Consider the following 8,120-nt stretch of genomic DNA (forward strand, 5'->3'; position numbering starts at 1 on the left):
GCACTGTAGCTTGAGTTATTGCCATTTCTATATTTCTGTCCAGCCACCACTTAACCTACGTTTTCTCATCTCATTATTCCATTTTATGCCAAGAACCACCTTATTAAGACTCACGAAATTAACCACCTTATTTTTCATCCTTTCCTTAATCAATTTCCGCATTTTCCATCAAGGTTTAATCCTAGACGATCCTAAGTCAGCCTTTGTGCAATGAAGGTTCATATCACTTTGTCATATCTTTTTCTTCATCATCATAGCATTGACATTCACTGTCAATCTCAGGTTGTGGAGACAATATCAACAATTCTATATACTTTTATCCAAACCACTCAATATTGAGTCACTATCTAACTCATCTTCCATGGAACCACCAAAATGCAGAAATATATTAGTCATCAACATTCAATAAGGAACACTAGAAGTGGAGTTTATTGGCCTTGTTGCCTTGATCATGTGGTTAATGATCAGAAAGGGAAAACTCAGTTTGATCTTTTGCCACAAGCAATAAATAATCATAAGGTCATAATCTATTACCACTTGAAAAGTCCCTACCCTTGGAAGGATGGAGTGCATGATGATCCAATGAACTATTCTCCAAAAAGAGTTGAGAGATTTTGACTTTAGTTCACTCTTTGGTTCTTCCTTGAAATTATAGATGATGGAGTCATACAATCTCTGACCACCAACTAGAACACCCAACATGTTTGACTGCACACTTTTGAGATCAGAATCTCAGTTCCTTTCAAGTTGGCCTTCAATATAAAGTTTTTTTTGTAATAAACTTTAGCATATGCAAAGAATTCTCTTTTAATAAACTAGCTTTGGGTAGATAGGCTCATATACTTCAAAGAAGCTAGTCCATTGTTGCTTCTTAATATATCACAAAATGTTCCATCTACTTTGTTTGATTCCTTCAAGATCAATGAATTTGCTGTAGACTAGTTTCTTATACACCCATTTTTGACTCAAACTTTTCTAAGGTGTCTTTCTTAGCAAACAAGTCTTTATCTTCTGATCTTTTCCTTTTCTTGTATTTCTTTTCAGACTTCTTCTTGGTTCATATATTCTATGGTGGAGTGTGCTCACACAATAGGACAAATTTAGATGCTGCTTATGGGGGTAACCTCATTTTAAAACCCCTAACTAATGCCATCAATATCATTGAAGATATGTGATCTAACCTCTATGAAAGCTCTAGGTATAGGAGGATTATCAAGAGAGATGTGAACCAGGTGGAGAAAGATAATTCCCAAACTGAATTGGGAAAAAAAAGCAAGCTCTAACACTGAAGATTAAGACATTCATGATAGCTTAAGCTAAAGTCCCCATCACTACACCTCCATTCCCAACCTATGATAAATGTGGAATTGTGCATAGGCTAGGACAATGCACTATTGATGACAAGCTAGCTAAAACCATGGATGAGATTAACTTTGTCGAGGGATGAAATAGTTCTTATAATAAGTACCCCAACAATGTTAATCAAGGACATGGCTTTAGGTAGAATCAAGGAATGTATAGGTCTCAGCCCATGCAAAATCAGAGGCCTAGGCTAGAGGAGAGACAACCCAATTTTCAAGAAACCATGTTTCAATATATGGCCCAGAATGAAGCAGGTGGAGTCTGAACTGACCAACATACAATCTATCTAGTCACAAAGGAAATTGGGTAACGTCCCTTCATAACCTGAGCCAAATTCTAAGAGGGAGAATGACAATGTTGTGTTGACCAGAAGCAAGAGGATTCAAGAGGACTCCGAGGAGAAGGAAAGTTCTTTCCCAAAAGCTGTAGATGACGTTCTTAATAAGAAGGACCAAGCACTTATGAAAGTTGAGGTTCCTACTGATGGGAATTGAGTGCTAAAGAAGAAAATGGATGAAAATAAGAGGATACTGACATCTCCTCAGGTAAGTCTACCCTTTCCCCATAGAGTTAAGAATGACCAACGAGTTGTGCAATTAAGAAAATTTCTTCAGGTTATGAGTAAAGTGCACATCAACCTCCCTTTTGTTAAGGCTATTTCACATATGCCATCTTATGCCGAACATTTAAAAGAAATTTTATCAAACAAAGGAAAATTGAAAATTTTGGCACTATGGGTCTCAATGAGGAGTGTTTCACTGTGATCCTTAGAAAACTTCCCCCTAAGATGAAAGACCCTGGTAAATTTACTATTCCTTGTTTGATGGAAGGGTCTTACTTTGATAAGTGCCTATGTGATTTGGGAGTGTTAGACTTTTGGCAAACGTACCAATTGTCGTTGCAGGTTACACATTTATAAAAAGAGTTTGTCTCCACAGGGACTTTGAGTTAATTAATTAATTCGGATAAAGATTATCAGTTCAATAGTTATGTACAAAATTTAATTGAATGACATTGGTTTTGGTTTTAACTAACTAAAGATAACTTAAAGTAAAATAATAGTGAAATTAACGGATTTATAGAAATAACGGAAATATGGGAATAACAAAAATAATGGAATTTAGTGCGTCGAAAATACATAAAATTACAGAAACAATAATAACAAATTTAATTAATTCAAGAAAACATAGGATTGAATTTCATCGTTCATACCCTTAGTATCCTAATAAGATTAACATATATGAATCATTTTCTAACATTACTGATGCACGCATTGAGTTACCCCAAGTCGATCCCTTGCACTTGAGGCCTAAGAATATTTACCAAATATCGATCCCTCGTATATGAAGTAAATACCCTAGCATTACAATTATATTCTCGTGCTTTTTGAAATCAAAACGTTATGCTCTATTCCTAGCAACGTAACGTAAAGAGTAAAATCATTCAGTTCAAATTCTAAGATTACTTTCGAGTCTCACTTAAAATTCAATTTAATGATACTAGTGATCAAATAGAATCAAGCATTACAAGTAGAATGAAATCACCAATATCGAGTAGAAAAGATTCATACATATATAATATCAAAAGGGATACATAATGGTACAAAAATTACATTCAATCCTTTAGAAAAACTAACCGATCATTGCGTAGAGCATAAAACTTACAAGAGAAATGACGAAGGATGTGATCCATGGTCACAACTATGCAGCGCCTCAGCTCCACTTTTCCTTTTCTCCTTCTTCTTCCTTAGCCTCTGTGTTTTTCTCTCTATTCTGCTTCTACTAGATATCCTCGCCCTTCAACAATGCATGGCTATTTATAGAAAATAACTAAAGAGTGCAGGGAAATTTGCCTAGGCAAGCTATAGCTCGCCCAGGTGATTTGTGGCTTAATGTTGAAGTTACCTACTCACCCAAGCGAGCTATAGCTCGCCCAAGTGAGTTGTTTACTTAGGGCTGAAGCAAGATCACTAGCCCAGGCGAGTTGGTTGCTAGCCTGAGCGAATTAGGTGTCAGAAATCTTTATAAAATGACCATTTTGCCCTTCTTTTTGGCTTTGTTTCTGGATCTAACAAACAACCATCGAAACCTACAAAATCATGAATGAAAATATTTAAACAACAACATTAGTAAATGTAATATATATATATATATAACAACTAGATTTAAGGGTAGTTTATAAGAAAACTATTACAATTGAAAGATAAGTGCTAACAATTTAATCCTCAAAATAACTTAAATTTGGTACTTATCAACTCCCCCCAACCTAGAATCTTGCGTGTCCTTAAGCAAAGTAAAGAAAAATTACAATTAATAATTGTATAGTATAAAATGTGCATACTTCAACAAACTATGAACATGCTTTTTAAAGAATCAATCCCCAAACTGATCAGAACGACAAAATGACATAAGGGGGTTGTTTTTACAAACAATTTCCCTCAGAGGGTCCGTTTTGAAAGTATTTCCGGGGATGGTCTTTTTTTTTGGGTATTCCACTAGTAGGGCTGGCGGGTTCCTTTATGCAGTAAAGCAGCCAAAGGTCCCGCCATTGGAGATGGCATAAAGCGGCAAATTTGGAGGCCACCCGCCATTCGTAATGGTGAAAGGCTTTTTTGTATGGAATTTTTTTTGGAACTTGAAACGGGTATAACTTTTGATAGGAATGTCCATTTGAGGCCCATAATATGTCAAAACGCTCAAAATTGAATGAGGAATCCCTTAGTAATTACCCGAAGGGGATTTGGTCAACTCATTTTCCAAAAAATGCCTTTAAGTAGCTCAAAAATAGCATTTCAGATAAAAAATGGTTTTGAGCTAGAGGTGTTTTTTGGTAAAATGAGTTGACCAAATTCGGGGATTTGCCAGGGGATTCCTCATTCAATTTCGAGCATTTTGAGCTAGAGCTTAGCTACACACCCCCTATAATAGCTAAGCTCACCCCCATGCCAAAATACATGAAAAGTCCCTACTACAAAGACTACTCAAAATGCCCTGAAAAACAAGGCTAAAATCCTATACTACTAGAATAACCAAAATACAAGGCCCAAAAGAAGGAAAATCCTATTCTGATATTTACAAAGAAGAGTGGACCCAACCTTGGCCCGTGGGCTCATAAATCTACCCTGAGATTCATGAGAATCCTAGGGCCTTCTTTAGTAGCTTTAGCCCAATGCTCTTGGATTCTTCTATCCAATACCCTTGGGGGGGTAAGATTTCATCATTATGCCTTTTCAGTTTGAATTTCAAAATTTTCTGTTACTGGTAATCGATTACACAATAGTGGTAATTGATTATAGCTTTTAAATTTCAAATTCAAACTTTTCTGAAAGCTGTTAAAACCATTTTTGCTTATGGTAATCGATTATAGCCTCTGGTAATCGATTACCAGAGAGAAATACATATTTTTCAAAATGTAATATTTACTTTAAAACTTAATAAGATATTTGAAAGCTTAAGTCTTTTAAGGCCAAACCTTTGCAACCTTTTTAAGAGATTTTTTTAACATATAAAGATCTATTGTAAATCATTTCTCTTGATTTCTTGATCTTGACATGAATCAATGTTAAATAGCTTTAATCTTTTGACATCATCAAAATCTTCATACAGCATATGCACTTATAATCTCCCCCTTTTTGATGATGACAACAATCTGAAAACAAGATAAACGATATACGATTTGTAATGCGTGCACTCACCCTTACTCCCCCTTAAATTTGCAATTTATTGCCTAGTTTTTAGATAAGATCTAACCTTACTTTCTCTCCCCCTTTGGCAACATCAAAAAGCCAGAAAGACCAGAGATAATATAAAAAACTAGAAAAAATAGCTAGAGCAAGCCTCACAATCAAATAACAAAAACTAATCATCCATTGCAAAACAAAAACTAAATATCAAAGCAAAGCATAAACCAACCAAATGCTAAATATCCAAAGCATAAACCAACCAAAGTGCAAAATAACTAAAAGCCAAATACAAGGCAGAAAGAGTAAAATATCTAGAAAAGCAAGAACGTAAAATACTAGAAACGTCTAAGAATCTGTAGAGGGATCAAAGCAATGTCGGATGAAGCTCATGTCGTCTTCAAGATGCGTGATACGGGAGTCTATGGCATTGAAGCGATCGACAACAAAAGCTCAAAGATCCCATAGCTCAGTGAGGACTTCATTCAATAAGGAGGAAGAGGTATCTCGTTGCGGTGGTGGAGACGGTGTGCGTTCATCGGGAATGGGAGTTGGCAGGTCTTTCTTACGCACCCATTGGCCATCCATATCTTTCCGATATTCGAAAGAAGTAATAACACCAGCACCAATAGAAAAAGATCGTTTAACCTTAACAAAAGGTTCATCCTCTAAAGGGACATTGAAATGCTGAAGAAACAAAGTAACAAGATGAGGATATGGAAGAGGCGCATTGGCCTATAATGCCTTATACATTTGGTACCTAACAAGATGGGCCTAGTCAATTTGACGATCGGTTTGAAGAGCCCATAACAAGATTAAGTCCTCCTTAGAGGCCTGAGCAAGATTGGTGGACCTGGGAAGCAAAACTCGACAAAGGACATAATGCATGATGCGACACTCAAAGGTAAATGACCTAACAAGCAATCTATCAGTTATATCAGCATGGTCATTGCAGACCATTTTATGAGCATCATGACTAAAATAGACATGCTTCCAATCATTAACTAGAGTGCCCTCAAAAGGAACACCTGACTGCTTAGTTTGGTCAGAGAATAAAATAGAGATTGATCAATAACAATAGAGATTTGATGCACCTCAGAAAAAATGACTCCATCCTAAATTCTTAGATTATTGTAAAAGACTCTAACTAATTCAGGATAATATGGCAACTTCAGAGATATAAACTCCACTAATTCAGAATTTTGAAACACTAGATAACAATCAAAGGTTTCACCATCAAAGAATTCTACATCTAAATACTTAGGATCGAGAATGATACGATTGGAAAATTGGGAATAATACCTTTGACACTAGTCATTTCATAGAAAATAGAGTTAATGACTTAGGATATGAAAAGGAAGGAGGATTTGGTGCTGGTGGGTCACCGGATGTGTCGTGGCGGCGTTGGCCTGCAGTGGTGGTGGTGGAGGAGGATCCCTTTCTCTTCTTCGAGGATTCTGCCATTTGAGCTTGTTTCTGCAAATTCTGATTGGTGGGCTTTGCAGAGAATTGAAAAAGAAGAAATTTGAGCTTTGTTTGAAGTAATTTGGGAAAGAAACGAGAAAGTTATGGAGATTTGAAGTTTGGAGAGGGAGTGGCGCCGTCAAGGAGAGTTAGAGAGAAGTGGGTTGCGCAAGGAGAGAGAAAAATGCAGTATTTATAGATAGGTGTCGCAACCTACCCTTCCGCAAGAGGGCGACGCGAGGCTCACGGGTGCATCTTCCAAGGGATGGAAACACGCGGAGTCTCCACCAATGTTTATTTGTGGAAATGTTAGAAAAACCGAAAGTGGGTCTACGAACTTTCAGTATGAAAGGTTCGTGAGTTGTTTTTACGCACGAGAGAAGTATTAGCACCCCACACGTTCGTCACAAAGGACGACAACCTTTAATCAAGTGTGCAATATCATGATTTTCAATCTATTTTTATTTTCCCTTTTTATGTTTTTTAAGTTTTTTCTTGCCTTTTATGTTTTTTTACTTTTTTTGTGATCGACAAGGGTGTTTCCCTCGCTCCTACGTATCCTCAATTGCGATGAGGAACTTAGACCTACATAGTTCTTTCAGAACTAAACGTTGGTTAAACTGTTTTTTATCTTTTTTCGCAAGATTGATTTTAACCGAACAAAAGTCGTTTAAGACGTTGGACCTTTAAACGATCTTTTGATTTTCGAAAAGGGGAGAGATGTTTAAGGTGTTGGACCTTTAATGATCTCTTGTTTTTTGGAAGGAGAGAAACGTTAAGGTGTTGGACCTTTAATGATCTCTTTGTTTTTCGAAAGGAGAGAAACGTTAAGGCGTTGGACCTTTAACGATCTCATGGGGTCGACAAAAGCGGGGCTTTTGCTTCTACATATCCTCAATTGTGATCAGGAAATTAGACCTACGTAGTTCTTCAGAAAGCAAGAAAGTTATGCGGTGTGTTGATTTTATACTTTTGAATGGTCCATTTTAACCGATGAAAGTGAAGAGGACCATTTAACGCGTTGGACCTTAAAATGGTTTCAAATGACCTTTCCGCGGACAAAGCTTGGTTTGTGAGTTGATTTTGGCCTTAGTTTCACTTGGTTATTCATCAACTCATTCAAAATAATTTTCAAAGTAAAATGTCCGATTGGAGCTTATTTACCCTTGTTTTTTCTTATTAATCGAGGTTACAATGTGAATGATCGGTTGGATTTTATTTTAACAGTGATTAAACAAGATTACAACACAAATGATTGGTTGAAATTCATTTTATCATTTATTAGGCGAGATAACGGCTTAAACAATCGGTCGAAGCTCATTAAAAATGGAAGAAAAGGATATCAAAAGTAAACGAAATGAAGATGAAAGCATACAAAGCAAGAATGGACCACTAAGGGTGCATAGAATGAATTGAAAGCTTCCAGATTGAAAACTAACTGGTTGAAGCTCAACGAATGATGAAGAATGAACGAAGAACCACGAAGAACGGCGAAGACACTTTCACGGAATCTATCACAGAAACGTCTCGAAAGTGTTATGAAAACGTCTCGGCTTGGATTTTTTCCTTCCTTCTTTTTCTCCTCACTAATTTTAAGTGATTTATGAGCTATCAA

This window comes from Glycine soja, chromosome 12, assembly GCF_004193775.1.
Source record: "Glycine soja cultivar W05 chromosome 12, ASM419377v2, whole genome shotgun sequence".
NCBI lineage: Eukaryota > Viridiplantae > Streptophyta > Magnoliopsida > Fabales > Fabaceae > Glycine > Glycine soja.